At 40.1% G+C, this 25,988-nt stretch overlaps 1 long non-coding RNA gene across 1 annotated transcript; it reads left to right on the top strand.

Annotated features, from left to right (window-relative positions):
- Positions 1-7,339: 7,339 nt before the first annotated feature.
- Positions 7,340-25,227, top strand: LOC136290303 (uncharacterized). The gene is made up of 4 exons (XR_010721083.1): positions 7,340-7,359; positions 8,678-8,843; positions 24,404-24,507; positions 24,613-25,227. It is a non-coding gene; the product is annotated as an uncharacterized lncRNA (long non-coding RNA).
- The last annotated feature ends 761 nt before the right edge of the window (positions 25,228-25,988 follow it).

Raw genomic sequence — 25,988 nt, 5'->3', positions numbered from 1 at the left:
TGGTGCTCCAGTAGCACCATAATCAGGAGCAATGTGGTGGAATCTTTGGGATGTTAAGTGTTCCCTACTGGAAACCTGCTGGAAACCTCTGCAACCTCTCACTCTCCAGCAGGCTGTGGAGAAATAAAAAAATCATTGGTTGGAAAGGACTTTACAGACCATTTAGTTCCATCTTCCCTGCCTGAGGGCTGGATAGTTTTTGTGGAGGATAAGTGATAGTAACCTCTGCTACCTGCAGAGACACTGATACTAGTGGGATGCCTTGTCCTTCCTTTAGAAGATGAAGACTGTGTGACAGTAAAGAAAAATCCAACAAATTTTGCCTTGTCTGACAGAAATATGTAATATTGCCAGGCAGACTCTGCCAACAAGAGGTAAAAATGCAAGACAGGTCTGCCCTGTCTGGTCACACTGGAATATTCTGAAAAGGTTCATGTGGCTTTGGGCATCCTGGAGATGTTCACACCATCGTTCTGGCATGACTGTGTCAGGCAGAAAAAGGTGTCCATCTATCACATGTACATCTACACCTTCATGAATATTTGTCTTGAGGCTTAGAGGGACAAATAGGTCACAGCTCAGTCATTCCCTTCTTTGCTGGTACATGGTAACAAACATCAGCCTTCCTGATGTGCGTGAAGTTCGAGGATTTTTGCCTTCTTAATCAAGTAGAAGTGATGAATTATCCAAGGAACTAACCCATAAAGCTGGACAGTTTTACAAGCCAAGAGCTAGAAGGTGCTCTTTCTAAATTAAACACGTTGTTGTGTTTCTTTGGATTCTGTTCCCAGGTAGTTTGTGATGGAAGTACCTTCTTTTCATTTACAAATGGGAAACACAAGCATACATTTGCTCTTCCAACTCTCTGCAAAAAGAGACATGGAGGGGGCCCAGTGTACCTGGAATAATATGAAACACCTTTTTTGTGTGTATTAGTTTACACACTGTGTTCAGGAAACAGGGTACAGAAACTTCCTTAAACCTCCAGGAACAATAGCTATTGTTGGTTGTTGATATGGCATGAGCTCATATCCAGGATACACTGAGAAAAGAACTCCTGACTACAATGAAAAATATATTTCTTAACTCCCGGTGTGAAAGAATGTATTTATTGTTTTTCCAATGAGAGATGGAGAAACAGGGCTTTTAAGAGAGGGGTTTGCTTGGTAGGACAAAAATCTCTGATTTTGTTTTTTCCCCTCTTAAAAATTCAATTAAGGAATTTCTTATGGAAGAAAAAAAAAATATAGTCAGGTTCCCAACAGTCTGTGTTGAAATCTATTTTGAATTTGACTGTATAATAAGAAAAATGATAAGATTAGTGGGACAGGTCTATAAAGCACTTCTTTCTAACTGGTTTTTTTTTTTTTTTTTCTTGCCTTCATCTGTAGTGGGGGTGGAAAACTCTACACCACACAGAGCTCAAAGCTCTTGGTCAAAGTTATACAGGAATACGTTTCTCTGGATTTTTACAAAGTTGATTAGGGTGAAGGAGCTTCTTTAATGCTACACTCTGTCAGTCCTTTAGGAGCAAAGCCTTAGTTGTTTGAAAAAGAAATTTGCAGAACCCTGGCTGTTCTATCTCAAACTGACACTTACACTAGATTTAGTGGATACTCATGACTAAATTGTGCACTACAAAAGGAAAGGCCTTGAAGGGAGTCTAATCTTCAAATGGAATGTGCCAGTTAAAACACAGGAGTGGGAGTTGGGGGGCTCTGCAGCATTTCTGATACTGTGGCACCAGTCATGTCACTTTGCAGGGAAAAAGGGAAAAGGCTCCTATCTGTCCCGTGGATCCTCCACCTCCAAGGAGCATTACCTCTTTTCATCCCTTTAATGCTTCCCAAGAGAGCCATCTGGAGTACTTTGGGGAAGTAAAACTTTGCCACATACATCATTTTATTGAAATGTTATCCTCTGCAAAGCTTTGCTGCAATGGGTTTTGGGTTCAGAGGGAGTGCTTGCCAGGCTTGCTGGAGGTCTGGACTGTGTAACACTGAAGCCCAATCCCCACTCCCTACTTGGTCATTTGGGGTGGACACTCACACCTCTGCCTTGCCAAAAGGCCTCTGAGGTAGACTCCCCAGGAAAACTGAGTTACCTCTCCTTGTTCCTGAGATAAAAGGAAGTGGACATTCAAAACTATTCTTGTTTTTTTAAAAATGTCTCCTGTCCTGAAGTCTGCTTTTTAACTACTCAAATGGTTATTTAGGTCTTTCTGTGCATTAATATTGCTGTACAAGTGTCTTGTAAGGACAGCTATTAAGCTTTGCAGTGACACTTCTTAAATGAAATCGTAAATGAAAAACCCCAATAAATTCTAAGCATCAGTGTCTAGGAAAAGGTTTTTTTTTAAATAATGATATACATGGTCTGAGGCACCAGTTTCCTGTAGAATTATGTATTAGTGGCTACTGCACTGTATAGGTGTCTCAGAAATAAAAATGCTATGTCACATGCTCCAATCCAGAGCTGGAAAAGGGAGAATGACCTTTCAGAGTTGTTGGCGTTTTTTTTTTTTTCTATTTCTCTTAGCCACTTGTCCCTACTAAACTGAACCACTCTTGGAATATCAAAGTCTTTAGCAAACTCTTTTCATAAATAATTCTTGGTTAGCAATAACTCCAATTTTTTCTTTTTAAATATGTGCACTTTACGTGTGCTTCGAAGAGAACATGGCATTCTTTTGGTTCCCTGGTTGCAGGGCTTTAAAAATAAACCCAGTGCAATGTTGCAAATGAGATAAGATACATACTTTGACATTCATTTTTGTTTCTCCAAATCTTAATGAGAAATTTAAATAACTTACTACCAAACATGCCTAGGAAGCAGTAAAGCTGTGTGCAGGGGAAAAGGGGTCCAGTTCAAGGTGTTGTCTACAAACTGGCCAGTATTTGCTCAGGCTGGAGCTGCTGGCACACTCAGGCCTAGCTCTTGGTTTTCCCGGTGAAAAGCAAGAAACTTTGGATGATGCTTGTTCTGTGGTCTGTTTGACTTTCTCATTTTAAGGGCACATAGGAAAAGGCTGAGAATCAAACCTAACTCCCTGCAGGGTGAAGTTGTGAAGCTGGTTCACAACTCTGGGCTGACAGGGCTGTGACCTTGCAGGGACACTTGGGCAGATGCTCTGCACTCCTTCAAAGCCCTCAGCGCACACAGGACTGACCTCCACTGTGCGAGCAGCATGGACCAATCACTCTAACAAGCCACCCTCAGGTTTGTAATGAACCCCAGCCAGCGCTCCCCCAGTAAAAATGAACCCATGTAGGGTTAAAACCACCTTCCAAAGGGACAACACCCCTTGCCAAACCTCCCACAGAGCTCTGGCAGAGATGTATAAAACCCATCTATCAGAAGTGGGGCCATGGTCTGATATCTGAAAGACAGGCACTTTTAAAATTAGCTTGGGTTTGAAGTGAATGACAGAATAAGCATAGTCTTCTTCTATTGGTTAATCAACAGCCAGTTCCCTGTGGGATTTTCTTGTAGGAAATTAGGACCAGTTTGTCTATTGGTGGTTAAAAATCACACCACTTAGTGCAGAAATAATGAACACTTTCTAGGCTTGTAGCATTCTTCAGCACTACTGCTTGTAATACAAAGTTTGTAACTCATCTATTATGGTGAGAAAAATTGTCTAGTTTGAAAAAAAAAAGCACTCATCACACTTGACAGACAGAATTAAATGAAATAATCTTTAAGAACACAGAAACTTTTATTTCAGAACCCTTCTTTGAATGTTCATATTCCATGACAGCCAGCTCATGTAGCATGAATCTGAGCAAGGAGAGAAGCAGGTTTAGAACAAATTTTGTGGGATTATTTTTGTTTCCTTGGGAAACTACAGAGATGTTGGTTTAGCTAGTTACAGCTTTGACTAGAAGGTTATATATTCTGCACATTTCACTGTATAATCCAGCTACAAAAGCTGCTGTAAAGGTGGCCTCTTAGATGTCCAAGGGCAACCTTGCCAAATTAGAATGACAAAACATTCCTCCCTAATGGGATAAGCCTCACTCTCTTACCTACTGATGTGTTTGTGTCTCCTCTGATTATTTTACACCAAAAAATAGAAGTTGTTGTACCAAAAGTACTTAAAATACTTGATCCTCCCATGCCAGGTTTTTCCTGCTGATCTTGTTGCCAGTTCTCTACCAATGCTTATAGACACTCTTCTTCTCCCTCTCCTGCTTAGATTCCCATGAAAGAAACAGAGTGTAGTTCTACAAGTACCCAAACCTGGCTGTTGTGGGATGGCCTTGAGATAAATAGTTTACAGAACTCATTTTATTTTTTAGTAAATAGATTAAGCACTTCTATTAATACAAACAACATCTGCATCAGCATCCGGGACTAAAAGAGAAGGACTCCTGTCAGGTTGATTCTCTGCAGGGGATACTTGACACCCGGGGCTGTGACTCAGTCTCTTCAGAATCAGGATGAAGGATTGTGAAGTGCATCATGAGAGGCTTTTTCTTTCTTCTGATGTACCACGCAGTAACTTTTGTTACAAGCATGAGGCTGGTGACAAATGGCACTTACCCATTATGTGTTTGCAAGCCTTAAAATAATTGTTATCCTCAAGATCCAGCAACTCGAACATCAGAAATGAAAAATATTTTCCTTACCTTCACACTCACCTTCCCTTTATTTTTGCAAGTTTAAATGAGGAGGTTGAAAATGATTTCACACTGCAGTCTAGACTGGTTTTTTGAGTTTTGTAAAGCCCAGAGGAAATAAGAAAGATGGGAAAGAAATATGTAAAAAGCTAAGTAACATTTTGTCATCTGGGTTCTGGTCCAAAGACACAGCTTAAGGAACTCTCCCAAAAGAAATTAAAGCACTGTTTATGGGTGCTGGGATATTAAAAACATACTTCCACAGGTTGTCCAAAGTTCCCAGTCCCCTTCACCATCACACCTACAGTAGTACTTACAGAAAAATGGCCACATTTGCTCTTAGTCTGTCTTGTATGATTAGATGCCATATACCACAGTTGCCATGTGAAGAAGCCAGAATGAGTGCCTCTGATTTTTGTTAAAATAGCTGCCTTTTTAGGCATGTTTTTAGATGTGTGTTAGATAAACCTATCTGGGGTTTCTGAGAAGTGTTTTAAGTGTACCAGAGTAGTTAAAACATCCCCCTTTATGCACAAGGGGACAGACTCTTTTAAATTTACTTTCTACCTTGGTCATCTGTTGGCTTTATTCTTGTGACTGCAAAAATTCTTTTAATACATCTTTGATCTCTACTTGGACAAGCAGTTTTTTTATGCAAGCATAATTCGGCTTTTCAGGCTACCTGAAGGCACATTTATCTGTGGCATATTGCAAAATTCAGAGCAGACATTTTTTTGCCTTTGTTTTTCAATAAATACAATAGCTCCCATCTAAAGGAATCCTTTTGGTCAACCTGGTGCACTCCAGAATAATCCAGTTGCTGTAGTTATGAGCTTCAGCCTAGACAAAGACAGAAGAGGTATAGTGAGATAAGTATCAACATGAGATATCTCTGTTTTGTAGTTTACAGGAGCATTTACCATTACCATGGCATAATCAGGATGGAAGTGCAGAAAGTATTTGGGTAGCAGATAATAAGACAACATATAATCCAAAACTTCTCTGCCACAGTCAATATAGATAAGTGAATGGAAAACTGATAGCAGAGAGGCCTCTTCCAGCTTGTTCTGTTTCTTTTAAGTGTCAGACATTCAGAGTCATCCCCAAAAGTAATTTGATGACTTCAGTTTCATCAAAGCATTGCTATTCCTCTGCAACGCTGATGCAGACAATTCAGCAAGGGGAGATGGATCCACAGAGCTCCTTAGAGAGCACTGAAACCAGATCCATTTGTGGCAGCTGCCCTTCTCAAAGCCATCCCACAAAAAAAGGAATGATTTTGCTAGGATTGACCTACCCAGTTTCCTCTAGTACTTCTAGCTTTCAGCTTTAGCGTTGCAAGCGACTTGGAAAAAAAATTTGTGACATAGTTTTATATTGCTATTCCATGTGGCTTTTTCTTTTTCTTTTTTTTTTTTTTTTTTTTTTTTTTAAATTTTTTTTTAATGCCAAGCATTTGGAAGCTCTCCAGTATTTCCAGTATTTGCACTCTTTGCATCCGTCTCTTCTGCTGCTATTTGGAGCTGTTGCATTTCATTCCATTAAATTATAACCCCTTTTTTCTCAGAGAGCAACTGACTCCATTTCAGCAATTAGGTGCCCTTCAGACATGCGGGATCAAATCTCCAGTGCCATGAATGACTTTTTAATTATGCGGGAAAATGCAAGAATTTCAAAAGGAAAACCACGTATCCCTTTCCTCAGCTTTTCTCCCACCTGCAGTTCTACATCCATGCCTGTAGTTCTGTATTCACACACCACAGCAGACAAGATCACAGCCTATTAGGAGGCAGCTTTTTAAACTACCCCCCTACAATGGGAGTGATCCATATTAGAATTCCAGAATTTAATCATACAGAGGAAGAATAAAAATCCAGAACACTTCAAATCCCTGCTGACCACTCAAATTCAGAAGATACTAGCTGTTTTGTACAGCCAAGATTATTTCTTGTGTGGAAAAGGAAATTGAGATTTGGAATTAGTTGAAAACTTCCAAGTTTGTGTTAATAAAGAGGAGGATCCTGCAATCCCTGTGACTTTCCTGTGGGGTTTAGTAAAGAACCTGCTTCAGGCTGCTTTGTGAGCTGATAATGCCCAGCATCAATCTCCATTTTAAATGGTAGGCATCCCTTACAAACGAGGGACTAGACAACAACAGAATGGGCGAGAAATTAGTGAGTTGAGAGAGAGCTCCCTAATTTCTGGAGGTAGTTTTCTGGCATGCCCAGATGGAGGAGGGCAACTGCTCTTCGTAACTGTGAGTCATGGCTTAGCTTTATTTTTGGGCACTCAGGTGGAAGCTGTGACCAGGGCTTTTTTTCATTAGTATTTATCAAAGCCCTCCTTTTCCCAAATGCAACTTCCCCAAATGGAAGCAAAGGAGTTCAGCAGAGACAGAAAGCATTAACTCAAAGGCAGAAATGAAGAAATGAATGCAAAATGTTTCCTTTGCGATGCTTTGCACTAGCAGTGTGTCAGAGCACTGATTTCAAGTCAGGTGAAGGCTCAAGTCCTTGTGAGTGGCTGTATGTGGGGAAAAGCCAGCTGTTCAGAGACAGAAAAGTGTTTAAAGAGAGTGTAGAATAAAGACCTAATTGACAATAATTTGGCTTTTTTGCATCTAGCTGGTAATTTTATCCTTAAGTAAAAAGTGGTTCAGGTGGGGCTGCTCCTTTTAAAGTGAACAGCTGAGTGTGGGGGAGAAGTTTCCAGCCTGCAGTGATCAGGTGGAAGTAAGGTGAGTGTGGGGAGCAGGAATGTGAGACTGATGTTCAAAAGGCAGAGAGCAGTGTGTAAAGTCCACAGTCGGTTCTCTAGAAATGGGAATGAGTGGTTCCTAAGCACCAGAGAGGACTTTCTTATCTGTGCAGTTTGCTGCAAAGCAGAGCCATTAATTTCTTGAATACAAGCTTGAAAGCAATGACCTACTTGCAGGAATGTAGCTAACAGGGGAAGACTGGGGTATAAACCTTTTTTATTTCTGTTCTGCCTTGCCTACCCTCTTTTGAGTTTTCTCCACTTAGAGCCGGCTAATTACTTCATAATCTAATTAAATTTGGCTTTTTATTTTAGTTTGGTCATCTTTGGGGAGCTGGCTCTAAGGAAAAGCTCTGGGAAGATGTAGTTCAAAGCCAGAACTGATGAAGGATCCCGTCGGGCTTTCCCCTGCCTCATGCAGGGAGAGGCAGACTGCACAGCTTGCTGCCACTTCATATTTGGGCAGTGGTAGAGCCCCATCCCCAGTTCTGACAGTGCAAAGAAAGGAGCTGGTGGAGGCCAGAAGCTCCAAGCCTGCTGAGCCAAGCCGTGCTCCTGTTTTTATTCCGAGTATGAATAATTTGGATTAATGCCCCTGCATTAATCTGCAACTCGCTCTGGTTGTTCTGGGTGGAACATTTTTGCCACAAAACTGATGAATCGCAAACCTGCTTTTTCTGGTGTTGTTATTGTTGCATACAATGCCATTATGGAACCACCTGTGACTTTCAGATAGGTTGATAACTATGAAAAAGATAACCAAACCGTCTGCAATACAGCTGGGCATATGAATGCCTGGCTGACATCTTAGAAAATGAAAAGGGGATTTTGGAGAAACACTTCCTATTAATTCATGCTGCCAATTGGTCCTAGAATTCCTGTGGATATTACTGGGAGTCAGTCATCTAATTATGAAGGGCCTTCAGTGACCCGTTTGATTCTCTTACACAATGATACTTTAGAATCAGAAGTTTCAAGAGCTTTATTTGTCATTTCTGCCTCCCTGTAAATTTATTGCTTTCCATTCACCTCTTAGAAGGGAATATTTTCTATTAAAGACATTCATGCACATTTTATTGTTGGGCTTGCTGTTAGTTATTTATTTCTAAAGTAAACTCAAGGTTAGAACTGACTGCAGGCACTAGAGTGGTGATTTCTTACCATAACTAGTATCCAGGCAAAAATCTCATTTTCATCTGGTTTTGAAAAATCTTGGCCTTCAGATTTTATTCTAAAGTTCTTAGTAGGTCACCCAATTAATAGATTGACCTATATTTATTTCATTTCTCTTGCTACAGGTTAATTTTGACCTCTGGAACTCAGAGAAATAAAGCACAAAATAATGCGTCAGATAAAAGAAACTATTGCAAAGTAAGCTGAGAAGCCAAAGCTTCTCAGGGCAAAGGTGGCAGGGAAGAAGGCACAGTACATAATTTCTGGTGGTGATATTCATGGCTTCTCACAGTAAGTGCATTCAAATACATTTCTAGCAACTCACAGTTGCTTCTTATGGATGAGGGGGATTAGCAGTAACAGGAGGTAGGACTTTAAAGTGAAAATGTATTAAAATAGCCTGCTTACAAAAGAGCATGGCTCCTTGCAATCTTTCCAAGGCTTGCATCTTCACTGCTCTGTACTGTGTTTGCATCAATACAGAAATTTGTATTTGCAGCCTGTAGGAGTTTAACTTAGCACCTGCTGCCACCTTATTTAGAGGACTGTATATTTTGTTGCTGTTCGTTTTGGGTTTGTTTTTTTTTAAAGTAGGTGCAGTTCTTTAGCATATTTTCTGTCTCCAGAAATAAATATATTATAGGCTAATTCCATGCTGAAGGAATCACCTGCATTTGCTTAGCCCACAAGCAGGACCATTAGGATGCGGGCTGGCCTGCGTTGGAGCTGGTTTGGGCACCACAGGATTTAGAGCTGCAGCCATTTCAGAGGGTATTAGCATTTTGAAAGGTTTAACCAACAAAAGCACACTCGTGGGCTTGGGGAATACAGATGCTGAGAAAAATGTTTAAATTCATGTAATGATTAGGATCTTCAGGACTGCTTGATTCACCCTTGCAACCTTGTCTCCAGACAGTGCCACAGGCTTAACTCACCTGCCAAGAAGTGTGAGCATTCCTTTGAGTCTCTGTAAAATGCATCTGTGTGCAACTTTGATAGCTTTTACAAGGCATAAAATTACTGTTCAGAGTAACTCCCTTCAGCTACTTTTAAGTCAAGTGAAGTAAGAGTAAATATTTCTCAGCAGGTTGGAATTCCAAGTGCCACTTCTCTTTCTGTCTTTGGAGTCTCTTTATATTTTTTGTATGCATCTATTTCATGCATGTTCAAGCTGAGACGTTTAGGGGTCAAGGGAAAAGAAGTCTGGCAAAATCACAAAACATTCTTCTTGATAAATATTCACCAATATGGTAAATTCCATGAAAGTATGGGTTGGTTTGTTTAAAAGAAATATGTATACATGAAGTGCTAAATCCATATGGAGAACTTCTTGTGTGATGATAAAATAAGGAAAATTTACATTTACCTTGAGATTTTGTTGGTGCTTCTAGTATGTAAAATTTCAGTTAAATATAGAAAATTAGTAATGGGTATGTTGATGAATGTGGGTTTTTCTGAGAAGGAAATGATATGCTGATGTGATGGGCATTGCACTGTGGTGAAATAAGCCTAGCAGGGAGTTGTGTCTCTGGAGTAGAGCTCCTGTGTCATTGTTCAGTAGCAAGGTTTGACTCTGAAGTGGAGTGGGGCTGGTGGAGAGGGGGCCCCTGTGCTGGGCTGCTTTGGACTTCCCAAAGGGATCCCCTCCAGGGTTCTGTGAGAACCAATTCTTGCCCTGACCAGGAGTAGATGCAACCTTGATCTAAATGGAGCATAGATTTTGCCCCAAGAGTATGGGTCTGCATGCTAGAGCATCAGTACCTCTGTGATTCTTACTTTTTCAGTCCTAATCCAATTTCCAGTAAGGCAGATGAGACATTCTGCTCCAACTCCTTTAGTCAGGCCCTGAAACTGGGGGCCTATTTTCCCATTTTCCCGAGTCCTTCTTCCAAGGGGCAGGGTCAAAGTGCTGAGTCCAGGCTCTCCAGGCTCTTTTGCAGTGGCAGTGAGCACAGTGGAGGTAAGAGAACTGTCAAATCACTGCAGCTGGATTAGGCTTTTTGCACGTCCTTAGCAAACATTTTCTCCTTCGGAATCAATATAATGAAGGTCATGAAAGATGAATTTGTTGTTCCTTGTTCAGAAGGTGTGCTGGCTTTGCCTGTTTACCCCTGTCTTAAAAGGAACCTTCATTATCTCATTATGCATGCTCTATTCTGGTTCATATTTCAGATAATGCTTACCTTCTTACAAATCTTTAGGTTTTGTTTTCATTTTTTCTGAAGTCGTGTTATCACCTTGTGTTAACTGATTAACACAGAAAAGGGCTGGATGAATAATTCATTGTGTAAGATTAAATCAAAGAATTTACGTTTCCTTTTGTTTCGTAAAATGTCTGCAAATATATCAAAGCTTTCTTTCAGCTATTTGTTTTTGCAAAGTTATTTTGCCAAATAATTGCAATAAATATTCCTTTGTGCTGAAAGTGAAGCACTATTTGTGCGAGAATTTGACGTGGGTGTCTAATACCATTACAATGCTGCTAGAGGCAAAGAGGAAGGTTGTTATGGGTTGAGTTGTTTGGGTTTCTTGAGCTCCACTCCAGTAATTTTTGGGCACACCTCCCTTGAAGAACCAGTGGAGGACTGCCCTTGAAGTAAGAAGGGAAACAGATTTAGGCAGATGATCATGTACTACTTATACTTCAATTTCTATTTTAGAGCTAAAAGGACTAGAAATAAGATGTTGTACACTTATCTTCAATATTTGCCTTCCTAAATCCAGATGTTTATCTGAGAGTTGTGTTATTGGGCATGCACCTTGTAATGTGCATGGAGCTGCACAGACTGGCTTCTCCCCAGGAATATAATCCTGTTGTCTGTCCTGTCATGGATCTCTTGCATTGTGTCTAACAAAGTCAGAGAAGGAAATGGCATTTGTTATTTGCAATGTTTCACTCGCTTCTTGAAATCCACAGACGAGTATTTCAGCTGGTAGAAGCAGCTTTACAATGGCAGCAGCTTGTTTGGTGGAGGAAAGATTTACTGGCTGAACAAAAAAGGCCTGGAATCTGGGGGCAGTGGATGGGATCTGAGCATTTATTTCTCTGTAAATGGCTAAACTGATAAGAAAATAGTGGTATTTGGTGGTGCCTGTCAGCTGGAGACCAAAGCATCTTTACCAAGAATTTTCCACTGCTGATTTTGGGCTTTACAGGCACTTAAAAAATTTATAATAAGTATATTTAATTTATTTTTTTAATGTTGCACACAATGTGTGCCTGTGTGTGTATTTTATTTTCATAGCCATTCCTAAGGAGACAGAGGGAAGATTTGCCCTCTTAAAATAATGGCAAAAATAGCAAATCAGATGGTAGTGGGGGGGAGGAACAGCCTTGAGGAGACAGTTTATGAAGGCTTTCATTCCATCATGTACCTTGGACATAGTTCAAGTGAGGGAGAATCTGCTATGCCAAATCTAAACTTGGCCCTGGAAGAGGCAGATAAGGACCTGTGCCTAGTGCAAGCCATGGGAAGAATCATCTTTGGAGACAGGCACAGCTGATGGAATCAAAGATAGTGATAACCTGTGGATCAGGCTATGCATCTTTTTGACAAGCATCAGCTGTTCGTTCCCAGCCTCTGGGTGACTCCTTTGTACCAGATGCAGTATTTCAAAAAACAATTGCTAGTGATGTGGATTAGGAGGGAAAAAAATGTAAATTGGAAGCGGCCCAAGTTCCGACTGTGCACGGGTGTCCCATGGGTCAGATGAGAGAGACTGTTTCCCAGGAATCACAGGCCAGATGACATTTCCAGAAAATGTGGAGGGAAAGACTGTTAGAAATGGGATTGTCTGAATAGGAGGAGGGCACATAAGAAGTATTAAAATTTGCTAATGCAGCAGGGTCACCATTAGTATCCCCAGAATGGGCAGCTATCCCTAAACTGATGCTATTATGTTTCTGGAGACATCATGAGATAAAAGATTACAGTGGACAGAGGATCCAAATTTGGTGATCCCTGGAAAATGACCATGTAGAGGACAAGTACACTTCTTACCACAGGAGTTAAATAGGTGACCTCTGCTCCCATCCAGCAGGAGCAATCCAGCTGTTTATCTGACCAAGGCTGCTGCACAGCTACACACTCTTTCAAGCTGGAGCAAGCAAAAGTAAAAGCAAATAGGATTACTGTGCAGTCAGTGGAAAAATCGGATGTCTAGAGAGGAGATTCAAAGTCATTCACAAGGGAGAGAAGACATCCGCCGCTTTGGGCAGGACTTGCCAGAAGCTTCTGCTGATGACAGCTGACAGAAATATACAAGCGTTTGCTTTTACAATTTTTTCCAGGAACAAGGTCTTTGTAAGATTGTGCTGAAATAAGGGACTGTTCAGGCAGGCAGATTTCATGTCTTGTTTTTCAGGAAGAGACACCTGATGTCTACCAGGTGTCCACCCTGATTGTCAGGTGAGTTTTTCACATGTGCTCTGTGCTGCTGCATCCATTCTGCTGGCAACATCTGTCTAGTCAGTCCAGGGAAAGCCTGAGTGTATTTCTGCGCTCAACAAAAATTTACCAAAGTCCAGAAAGATTTGTTCTTTCTCCCACTCTTTTCCTCCTACTCCCATTCATCTATCTGTGACTTTCCCCCCATGATGACTTCTAAGAAGTGTAAAATCTGAGCAAGTTGTTGGCAGGGGCAGTGGCAGTGGCAAGAGGCTTCTACAGTCAGCAAAAGGACCTATGGCAGAGCTGAGCAAGGCAACAGGCAGCCATCCTGGTGGGAGTCTGTTACAGACCACCCAACCAGGATGAGGAGGCAGATGAAGTGTTTTATAAGTGCCTGGGTGTTGTTTTATGATTGCCAGCTCTCATTCTAGTGTGAGACTTGAGCTTGCTGGATGTCTGCTGGAAAATCAAGACAGCAGAGAGGAAGCAGGCGAGGAAGTTCCTGGAATGTGTGGAAGAGAACTTCCCAACATGAGTGGCAAAAGAGCCCTCCAGGGACGGTGCCCTGCTGGACCTGCTCTTCATGAACAGAGAAGGGCTGGTGGGAGCTGTGGTGGTTTCATAAATACATCAACAACAAAAGGAGGGCCAAGGAAAAAATCCATCCTTTCCGGAGGCCTTGATGTGAATCAAGCCCAGCTTCCAATGACAGCCAAGCACAGCTCCTACTGTGATGGCCAAGGCACAAGGCAGTTGGGCTGCCAGACCACTCAAAAGTCACAAATCCCTTCCCTCTGTGTTTGGTCTGGAAGGACAATAAGCAAGTTGCCAGATGACAAAGGTTCAGAATGATATGGGAAGATTAACAGATGACTTTTCTCTGTAAAATTCTCAGCATATTTACCACAACTTCTAAAGTATGTTAAAAAGGAGAAGAGGAAAGGCTGGTTTTAACATAATGCAGTCAACTGATGGCAGTCATTGCTGTGGGATAACTATGAGCCCTGAATTTTAATGGGTTTGGAAAAGAAAAGTGGGCATATTTAAAGGAATGGGAAGATTAAAAGATTTAAAACAGAACCACAGAGAGTTGCACTCAGCATCGTGAAGATGAAATCTAAAGCACAAATTGACAGGAACTGGCATATGTTTCTTTTTTGGGTGAATCTTTCTGTAATTGTCCACAAGGGTTTCTTTGCCCTTTCCTCTGAAGCTTTAAAGCACAATTCCTGTCAAAGACAGCAGAAGTAGCAATGCTGTAAAAAATGGTTTAATGCTTGAAAAGAGCACTTTGTAGTGAGCACTGGAACACAAAAGTTGCCAGCCAAGAAGGATAACTGGTGGTAGATATCTAAAGAATAAAGTAAAACTTTTACCCTTTATCCAAAGGGTCTACTTAAGGCTTCCATTAGAAGGATTAGGCCTTTTCTTCTCCATTAGAGTTTATTCTCAGCTTGTACATTAGTCTTACAGCAACACAGGACTAGAGTTGGCCATTTGAGTCCACTCTGGTGTGGGAGACAAGGGCTTGTGGTTTGGAGGATGAGCTTTCAAACTCCAGCACCCTGACTCAGAATACTTCAGGATAAGTGCTCTGTTCTTTAAGACAAGGGATTAGGAAGAACCAGGTAAAGACACTTCCCAGTGTGTCAAGTGGTTCGTGTCAGAATTATGAAAAGGCAAATGAATAGTTATAAACTTTGCTCATGTGAGGTTAAGTGCATACATCCTTTTATTGGTATATATACATAAATGTATGTGTGAACTGAACTGTAGTTCTGAAGAGGCCAGGCCAAAAAGCTTCATGAATTGTCAGGTGCAAAGCCAAACATCACAGATTCTTTCCTTTCATTTGGTTTTAGCATGGGAATAGCTGGTTTGAAACCCACAAGCAGTTTTATGTCCAAAAGAGTATTAAGTGAGAAGTTTTGATATGAAATCATTATCTTCCCTCTTCTAAATCCAAATACTAATTGCAACCTTGCTGTGAGCCTACAATATTAAGGCTATCATAGCCATGGCAACAGAAAGCAACATTAAATGGAATACATATCCACTGCACAAGATTGCTTTTTTTGTTTTGTTTTTTTCTCCATTTGGGCAGTAGGCACACGTTTCAGCAGCCATGACATACAGATCAAAAAGAGGTTCCAGTTCTTCAAACTGCTGAGTTATTTTGCCACATACACTCTCCTATCAATTAATATTTTGTGTATCTGTATAATTAATTTCACTGCAGGATGGTTTGTTAATCCACAGACACAAATGAAAACACAAATGAACATTTCAGCAAGGATTTTACAATGGCCCATTTACATTTCAGGATTAAACTCGTAATAAAAACTTTTGTGTAGTTATAATTGAGCTGATTTTTCTTAAGATGAGGAGATAAACATCTATGTAAATAGCCTCAAAAAGATATTGTCTTTAGGAAAAGAGCACTTCAAATGAGCTGCTTAAAGTCACCTTCTGTGCTTTGCATGATAATTGTAATGCAAAATAATAAACAGCACAGGGCACCAAGCACAGCACTTCAAGGATGGAGGATGATACTGCACAATTTATATAAAGATAATTAGGCATTTAAAAGCAAGCAATATCACTTTAAAACCTTCCAATTAAAATAAATAAATTAAGACAGAGAGAGAGAGAGCGAGAGTGAAGGGTGTGTGCGAGGTAAGATTATTGAAATAAGTTTCCATTTGCTTTATTTTCCTGAGGGTATGTGTCCGTAATGATCTGCCTGACACCAAAGCATCTGAGTACACTGTGAAATTAATTGCTGGGGACACTGCAGTGCACCACAGTTCTGTAGGCCACGGGTGATGTTTCGGGCGTGGATTTTTAATTTTTTTTTACCTCTTTTTTAGTACATGTGAAAGTTAGTTTTAACTGGAAAAGATGCTGCCATGCCCAGATTGCCATGTGGCATAGAGGAAAACTTATGCTAGCCAAAGACCTTATTGCTTAGATTGCTTAGTCTTGCTTTCATAGAGGAAATATGTGAGAGAAAGCTGCATCAAAAGAAGTGTCTTTATGCAGGTATAATTGTATCCCTCCTAACGAGACCTCTCTACCAGAAAAAACTCTAAAACATTGCACCTTAATTCCACACTACTCTGTCAGCAAAAATTTGTATTCTGTAATGTAATATTTATGTATGTTTATAAATGGTTAAGAAAGGGCTAACATAGTCAGACATCATTAGCATGGGCAGAAACTACTGGGAGGTGTTAGAGATTGGCTCCTTATGCCTGTGATTTACAGCAATTGTCCTGCTGGAACCAGTAATTATCCAGCAATTGATTATTAAAACACCCTTTAGCGAATTATTTATGAGGATGCTTTTCATGTAAATTGCACCAGAAGTTGTTCGGAGGAGAGTTTCGCATTGATAAATAAATGTTTTGCTGCAGACAATTGAAATAGAATTTGCAGCCGGTGAAATCGTTGCTCTTAATGGTAGAAATGCAGTTGGGTAGGTCATGTATGTAACCAGAACAACGATGAGTGTTTCATCTGAAGGGATGAATCTCTTGTGTCCCATGGCTGTAGTTGCAGAGGGCAGCAGTTGAGGAGGTGAGATAACTTAAACCAGAAATCTTTGCAGTGCTCAGTGTACCTTTAGCCATTAGCAAAGAGCTTAGATGGAATTGAAAATGTATCTCTGGGCTTTGCATGTGCTCTCGATTCTATGATTCTTTGCATGGGAGGGAATATTCACCTTTTCAGCTCAGTGTGGCCATTTTCTTGTGCAAATTTTTTTTTAAAAAAGGGATCCTGTGATGAGTCCCACCTGTGATCTACCCTTAGCTGAACGAAAGACTTGATGGTGGCACTGGTTGTTCTGAAAAGGCATCTCATCCTGCAAACTGTGTCTTCATGAGTGCTTGGACTATCATGGCTAACTAACTACTTTGCAGTTAATACCATTTAATTAACTCTACAGGGGCAAGTGGAGTGTTCAGCTATGTTACTATTGGTATTTTGTTTGCGCTGGGCACGCTCAGAACCCTAATATGACTTTTCTGTATCTATTCCTTGCTATTTTCATGCTGGCTCAATTTTTTTTTTTTTTTTCCTTTGATAACGATGTGACACCTGACTTTGTGTTATAGCTGTGGGAGGGAGAGTGAAAGTAACTCCCATAATTAAAATATGCTTAAACCATTTTGACACAACTTGTAAAAATTAAAAGCTCATCATACTTTTAATAGCAATCTTGTCAGTAATATTCAAAGCAGTAAGTCTCTCATATTCTAAAAGCACAGATTACCTGAAGTGACTGAAAGAGGCTTCAAAGAATCTATAATTAAAATCAGTAATATGTACCGTACATTTTAAACCCCTGAACTGTGTTTGAGAGATTATTTTCTTTACATAGTGCTTAAGAACACATTCAGATATATTGATACCACTATTGTCTTATTTAATGGCCACTCCTGCTGGAGACAGGCCTGTGTTTGGCTGAGCCCTGCCTGTGGGACTACAGCCCATTGTGCTGTCCCAGGAGTGAGGCTGACAAAGAAACGTGTCTCAGACACAATGCTGTCCCATTCCGCTCTCTCAGGCCAGAAAAAAAACCCCATAAAAAAGGTGCAGTTTACTTCCCCCTGCCTGTCTATGGCTCCCCTGGCAAGCATGGCCTGAGCAAATTCCTCTTAGTCTCCATTCATGTGCAAAGGCACAAAAGGAGAGAACAATATCTGCATTTTCCACTGCAACCCATACAATATCTGGGTAGGCAGTGTGGCTAGACAGGGATTTGGGGAATTGTTCCCCTGCTTGGGTCTGAATGACAAACTGTTCTTGCAAGAGCAGATTTCTGCTGATGTTGTTACACTGAACTGTGGCTGACACACCTGGAGCCGTCTGTGGATGAAAGGCAATTTATAACCAAAATCTGTGCCCTTCAGAAGGATTTGTGAACCATTTGTGCAACAGTGTAAATTTAACAGTGCTGTTAATAAGCTTTTGGTGATTTCACTGGGAGTTCTGTATGCAGAAGGCCCGAGGATTAAGCTCTCCTTAAAGGTTTTGAGGTTTAGAAAATGGAAAGAGGGGAGAGGCTGGCCTTGATCAATCACCTGGGATCCTCTCCTTTCTTCCCATCCTCCACACGCTCTCTGAGGTAGACACTGCCACAGTAAGATCTTTAGATGTATCACAACAAACTTCACCTGGGGAACTGGCTTAAATACCTTTAATTTACTTATTCTTATAACTCTTTCTCCCTTAGTCTGACGCTTACCCTCATTCTATTATTAATGTTAATTTTGTGGACACATCATGACTAATATTTTGGGTGAAGATGACAGCAAGAAAAGGCATGGGACTGTGTCTTCCTTCTGTCATCCACTGTTTATTGTTAAATCAACAATATTTTATTGTTTATTTATTAAATAATGGAATTAGAATTTTCTTTGCCTTCCCCTTCTATTGTTGCATGTAGTAGCAGTAATGAGAAAGATAGGACTTCTTTCTTGGCAAGCTGACTTGTTAAAAGTTGAATGACGCTTTTCATTGAGGAGACAGGTTTTTGATTTTAATTTAATTTCTTACAAAATTATTTGAATAAAACTAATTTTCAGGCCTCCTCATCATCTGTTCTCAGTGAGCTTTTAGAAGTCCCCCCTTTGACTTTGAATGTGAAAGGTTTGAAAGCAAAATGGATTCTCTCTTAAACTGTTATCACTGTGTTGTTTGAAATACAGTTTAGACCAGAGAAAATGTAGTTTTGTTGGCCCAATAGAGAATTAATTCTCCTTTCTCCTCAGTATTAAAGTCCTGGAACCAGCAGGTCTGTTAGAAATAAGGAGTAAAGGTGAATTCTCCCCTTTTTTTTTCCTTTCATTGTGAGCAATGGGGAGATTATTCCTTATTGCTAGATTTGCTAGCTGGAGGTAGAAGGGAAGGTTATGTAAAGAGAGTGGTGAGAAAGAAGATTTAGATTTAAATATTCATGTTTTGGGGGCTATTCAATGATATTAGGAATAAATTACCAGCTAAGGACACACTTGATTGATTCTGTCTGAATTTGTTTTATAATAATTTCACGTAATTTCATTTATTCTTTCCTTTAACATCCATTAGAGGAAAAGAGAAAAAAATATACAGCATATGAAAAGAACACAGGGAAGTTTTTAATATAATGTTAATAATAGTTGATATTTAATTGAGATCGTATCTTTCATCTTTTCTTCTTTTCCCCTGCCAGTGTTTCATCTCTATACTTATTATCTTGTTTTCAGTACAGAATTATCACCCACTGGTTTTCAATTACAGCGATGCCCATATTGATTCTCCCCTTGATTTTAACTCGAAGCTGAAAAATTACTCACTTAAGCCAATAAAAGTAGATGATGCGCTTAGTTTTGGGTTCCTTTTTTAAAATAATAAACGAATAAAAAAGAAGAATGAGAAGCTTATAATGATTCTGAGTTACAGCAAATTCGTATGGAAATGCATTTTAAATCATTAGAACTCGGAGCAGTGTTACAAATTTACATTTATCTCTTCACGTTGAAGTGGTCCCTAAGGACATAAAACCTATGTCTGTAATTCTAAATTGCATTTGTCTGTTAGTTCTTGGGCACTGAGACCCCCTGGCAGATAATGGATTCTGTCTGCACTTCTCTTGACTTCCAAAAATAAGGTTTCTGTATGCAAAGTGCCCATTGGGAATGGTCCATGTCCACGCTAGCTCACAGACCGTGGCCAGGAATTGTCTGGGGGAGTGCCAGCTGGCATGGGCCAAAATCACCGCTCTTTTGGATTAACAGTAGACATTATTGCATTCCCAGGCCAGGGAAGTTCCCAGGCACTGTTGAATTTGCTAACAGAGATGTAGCCAGAGAGCATTGTCCCATGGAGAAGAAGTTACATCACTTCTGCAAACTCTTCTGTGCATACCTGCCTGCTCAACACACAAATAGTCCCACAATGCAACGATAACAAATTACGAGTTCAAACGGTGCAAGGTTTGACTTTCCAGAGAGGCAAAGGTCAAGGGGTTGTCATGGTGTGGTTGTGGTGGCCACGTGCAGTGGTGAATTAGTCTTTATTGATGCTTAGAAAGTATGAATTCAGGACCAGGAGCTGAACATCATCTTTCCTGCACTGAAGGATTTGATTCTGCATCAGTTGCTGTCAAGGGAAAACTCTTTTACTTTCTGTTGGAGCAGATTGAGAGCTAGCTATAGGGAAAAATCCCACAGAGCCATCAATTTTAAACAGACAACCCAAAATAGAAATAGCAAAGGATCAAAGTTACCAAACTGCAAAAATTAAGATCTTTTAGAACCTCTATCCCAAATATCACAAGTAAATTATCTCAAATACTTTTGACAGAATGAGTGATTTGTAAGGGAATCCACACAGGTGCACACATTGAAGTGTTGGTAGGTATGTGTGTAGGTGGGCTTTCTCCAGAGGAGGAGGAAGGAAGTCTCTCAATTTCAGGAAGATGCTGAGTATGTATAGAAGAAAATTGCTTTAACTAACATTAGCCCCACTGATCTGGGATGATATTCCCAGTTGCATTCCACTACCTACACAGACATTTTATAAAAACAGTTCCTTTCAGTCTGACCAGGAAACACTGAAAAGACAAATCACATAGGTTTATGTGCTGTTGGTTAGTTTGCCACATGTAATCTCTCTCTTTCTTTTTTTTTTTACTGTGTTCAATATTCTTGGCCATGTTTTATTGCAACTCTTGCTTTTAACCTTAGGACTGCTAATCTGTAATGACACTTAGAAATATTCGACTCAAGCTTTTCAGACATGTTCTTGTAGTCCTGAAAACCCCCTCTCCCAAAAGGCCTATTTTGAAGAGCAGAGCCACCATGAAACTTTTGGTTCCATTCAGGTTCCAGGCCTCTGTCCTGCCTTAATCTCTGGTTGTCCCCTCCTAGCTCCAGACACACAGTCCTGCTTTCCCAGGGGACCAACTGTATTTGCCCCATTTCAACATCCATCTCTCCTGCTTAGAATCACATACTTACTTTAACCAAGTTTCTCCTATGCTTTTCACTGCACAGACTTCTTTTTACATATCTAATTTGTCCACTTTTTAATGCATTGTAGCAGCACTGCTCCTCTTTGGAAATTTTCCAGGAAGCACCTCTACTTACTCATTTGTAAAATGCCAGTATGATAGGTTGTAATTTGCCAGTCCATTTCTTCCCCAAGAGTAAATTAATTGAGTTGATAGTAGCAGAATTTATAGTTTTATACAGGCTATATTTACATGTTAGGGAAATATTTTAGCATTAGGATGGGGTAAATGAGTCATAACTTATTATAGAGGAATTCCTGTCTAGGCAATGATAAGAAGCCAAGGCTTCTCTTTCTTTCTGAGATGCCTCCCCTGCTTAAACAGTTCCCTATCCTACTTTCTTTTTCTTTTGCACTTATTGTCACACAGGACTGGGAACTCTAAAGGAGTTGTGAAACTGCAGCAGACAAAAATTTTCTGCAGTGGCTCATCATCACTGATGATACTGTTTTTCTGCCTTTTCTGTTTGGGGTAGACCTGTTGATGAGGGCTTCAGCCTTTCTGGTCCTGCATATTATACATATTCTAATTTTTATTTCTCATCTTACAAGTATTTACATGTTTTCTTTCTTTTTTTTTTTTTTTTTAATTTTCATTTTAGGGTTGGTCTAGTAGGTCTGTAGGTCTTTCTGAACCTGCACAGAGGCTCTTCTACCACACCCACTCCCCTCTACCCCTATAATACTAAAACATTTCTTCAGATTCTAGTACCCTCTATACCATCAAAAAGTTGTTGTTGTTTCCTGTGAAATACCTCAGGTGCCAAACACAACCTCAGTGCAGCCCGTGGAAATGGAGTCTCCCAAAGGGGATGCTGACTGTGCATAAAAGTGGGCTCTGTTTTCCAAGGCACCTGCCAGAACCTTGCTGACAGTTTCAGCATAGGAAAATATTTGGCACTGGACAGCTGTTCAAAAACTTTCACCCTCGTAGGTAGTAAAACATGTTCCCTTTTTTAAACACATATTTATATAATTTTTGGGCCTACACACATGTGAAAGGCTTCATTTTTTTTCCCCCAATGTGAACTTCAGGGAATTTACCTCCTCGGTTCTTCCTATTTCCTCTATCATTCCACACTGTGAACACATCCAGCTCTTCTTTTTAGTCTTAGACTTTCCCAGCAACCTGAGTTGCAGGATAGCTCATTGCTTTTACTCTTTCTTCCAGGAATTAGAAGTCTGACTCCAACATCTATTTATTATTTTTAGGTTCATCTAAGAACTGCACCTTGTTGAATGCTTAATTTGTTTGGATTTAACACCTCCTCCCTTAGCAGTATTGAAAGTTATTCCTCTTCCACCTTCTTCTCCCATAAAAATGATGAGGACAGGGTTGTGCCTGCAAGCTCTGAACTGTGCCACTTTGCACCTTTCTGCCAGCTGGCTTTTCCATCTCATGATGTGCAATTGGCTTACGTTTCAGTGTAAAATTCCTGAGCAGCCCATTGGCTTGTAAGTTGAAATTTTAGCTAACGGTAAATTGGTGTTTTAACTATTGCTCATAGGAAATGTTTGTAAGAGTGACTGGCCTGTGTGCCACCTTTGTGTCCTGCACAGTGTGCTGGCTTTGGCAAAAGTGCTGGTGCATCATTCCTTCACCCCAGCAAAGAACAATCCCTTGCAGTTGCAAATGCCAGGCAGTGTCTTAACTCATGGCAGTAGCTCTGAAGTGTTCAGCTGTGTGAGGCATTGTCCTTCCCCAATCATCACCTTGCTCCCCTTTTTCTCTTAAATCTCAGCTAAGGGCTTTGTAATGTCTTTCTATCCAGGTCTCTTCTTTCAGTACTTTGGATTTTCCATAAAGACTACTGAATAGACCATATAACTGTTATCTGAAGAATATGTTGGTGGTGGCCAGGTTTTCTACAAACTCTGGATTATTTATAGACTCATCTGTTACTTCTCCTCTTTTGTACCTTGTCCTAATACACAGAATGGTTTGGGTTGGAATGGAATTTTAAGCTTGTCTTGTTCTAGCTCCCCTGGGAGCAGGGACATCTTCCACTATCCCAGGTTGCTCCAAGCTCCACCCAGCCTGGCCTTGGACACTCCCAGGGATTGGGCAGCCACAGCTTCTCTGGGCAACTTGTGCCAGTGCCTCGCTACCCTCACACAAAAGAATTTTTTCCTAACAGCCAATCTAAACCTACTCTCAGTTTGAAGCTATTCCCCCTTGTCCTGTCACTACATTTTTAATTAGAAGTAAAAAGCAATATTCAAATTCCCCTAATGCATTGTTTTTCACAAGTAGAAATGATCATATTTAAAATAATCTTGGAAGAGGTTTTTGTTTTGTTTCATTTTTTAATGTATTTGCTCGGTGATTGCTATAGATATTGTGCAGGAAGAAACTCTGATAAAGACCTTAATTGTCCTTTATTTTCCTGGACAATTTCAACAAAAGAGAGTTGTTCATCTTTTTATTTAGCAGTTGATCAGAGCCCTTGACTGATGAATTCCCATTGCCTATCATTATGGAACCTGAGTCTTCATACAGCGCAAAATGCAGCCTATTTTAACAAATTCATTGAGTTACAAATGGGAAGGGGATACTAGCAAAGTCTTGAACTGTGCTATCAGGACATGCTCCTTCACTTTATTTTATTAAAAAATAAAAATACAGATAGGATTTAACTAGCTGCTTCTGAGGGAAAATACAGGCTGCATTCCAGAGAGAAATATATCTGAAGTGTTAGACCATGGGTAAGCTAATATGCAACTACTTCAGTGCAGCATAATTGGAGAGTAAAGTCAGTCACCTTGGGAACAGATTTGGGTATTTCCCAAAATACATCTCCAAAATAATTTAGGATAGTGTGCTCTTGAATAGGTGTGTGGAAACAGTGTTGAAAAAAAATAAGATAAATAAAAGAACTATACTCTCCCCAAACCCTAAAAATTTTATTGTCCATTCTCAAGCTCTATGGACTGAAAGAACAGAAAACCAGTAAGATTCAGTAATAAAGTAGAATTGAACAGCGCCAATTCCTTAATATTCATCAAAATACAACTCAAAACATTTGCAAGTGATGAGCAGTGTAACCCATACCACAAGCACCAGTTTCAACCTGTCATCCCTAGGAAGGAACAGATAACAAGATCATGATAGTTGATTTTTAAGGGTTTTGGGCATTTGTCTAGAATACACAAATTGGAAGCCAAATCTGAAGTGCAATGGATGCAGTCATCAGACAAAATGAAATTTTCTTTTAAAGAGGGAGCTGGAAAATGAACGTGCAAAGGGATTATTTATAGAAGAAATCCCACTCCACAGAATTGATTAGAGCTAGGCTGTGGTTTAAATAAGTGAGATGAACTAGTTTTAAATGTCGATTTTAAAATTTTTAAATTATTGGTAAGCTGTTTCACAAACTGGCCTTTTCACCCTTTTTTTGGTAGGAAATAAAATCAGTTCCTTCGAAATGGTCAAGGGAAGAGTGTGTGGGAGCAAAATTTACAGAATAAAGGTTTCCTTGAATTTATTCACTAAAGATTCCCGGCAGGTAAGGCTCATTTAAAGGAAACACTTTTTTTTTTTTTTTCCCCCACCATCTTCTAAATTCCCATCTGTACTCAGACAGTTCTATTTACACTGTTACATTCTTTAGGAGCAATAACTTCCCCGATGTAAAATGCTGAAGGAGCTGTGCATGAACGTTGCTGAAAAATGTCTCTGTGCAGAAAGTTTCCCGAAAATGACAGTGGTGTTCACCACAACAGCCTCATGCAATCAAACTCCCAGGGTACCGCATGCACTGATCAAGGAAGCTGTTGCAGCCCCAGCTAAGGAGACAGGGCTCCTTTCATTAAGTTGTAACAGGTCTTGTTTTTCATGCAGAAGGTCCTCAGCCTGTTCCCTGATCTCTCAAGCTCATGGTAACTAACATATCTATACTAGAGATATTTTATCTTTGGGATAAATATACTCCAAATGAAGCAAGTAAGGAGGAGAACTCATACCCAGTTAGTGCAGTCAATAGAAGTTATTTGAAGTTGCTTAAGTGGCTTTAAAATAATCCCTACACCAAACCCTACCTTCTACCCTTCTATTTGCTGGTGTTTTTAATACTTTAAAAGCCTCACAGATGTCTTGTCCAGTTCTTGAGAATGTTCAAACAGTTTTGGATTTGCCAGGTTTAAAACCTGTATTTACTCTTCATTCATCTTAGACCTAATAAACCTTTTCGGTCCATGATCTCTGCCATGACCTGAATTTGGAGTGTTTTTATGTGATCACTTCAGTGCTGCAGTAGAGTTTCTTCCTTCCAGGTCTTTAATTGCCTTCACAGCCCAGCAAATCTAAGTGGTAGCTGGTATCCAAAGTCCACAAGAAGAAACTATTTTGCAATGCCCATAAAAGAGTGGTAAATTTTTGTTACAATGCTAACAGCAGAAGTATTACAACAGGGCAATATATTTACAGCAGCTAATTTTTGTGATGTTTTCTGCAAGACACTAAAATAGTTCTGGAATAGCAAACCCATACAATTTTCCAGGCATTGATTTTGACTGCTTGGATGGTAGCAAATGCAGGTTGTCAAGATTTCAAATTCTGTGTATTGTCAGTGTTCTTCTGCTGCAGTTTTTGAAATACCCAGAGGTAAGAAGCTGTCATTGTTTTTAGGACCTGCAGAGTGTAAGACACTGAATTTGCCAGCCCTTGCTGGAAACTGGCAGTAGATGCTGAGATGTGTTCTTCCAGGTTCCTTAGTAGATTAACAAATGAGGTTTTCTTTATGGAAGATTTCTACCAGTGTGGGGAATCCCTGGACTTCAAACACGTAAAATAGGGTGTCTGTAAATGAACAAAGGGCTAGAATAGGTGCATGAAAATCTGGCAGTGAAGAGTGGACAGCACAATGGTGCTTTGTAGGAAGCACCAAAATACTTGAAGGTATGATGCATTCCAAAGTAAATGCAGAAATCACACTGGTGATGGATGTTTATGAAAAGTTCTCTGTGCAGACATACAGAAGCAATGTAG

This window comes from Chamaea fasciata, unplaced genomic scaffold, assembly GCF_029207755.1.
Source record: "Chamaea fasciata isolate MVZ Bird 193981 ecotype frontalis unplaced genomic scaffold, bChaFas1.0.hap1 SCAF_5, whole genome shotgun sequence".
NCBI classification, from domain to species: Eukaryota; Metazoa; Chordata; class Aves; order Passeriformes; family Sylviidae; genus Chamaea; species Chamaea fasciata.
The sequence above is the reverse complement of the archived record's forward strand: the minus strand, read 5'-3'. Positions and strand labels throughout refer to the sequence as shown.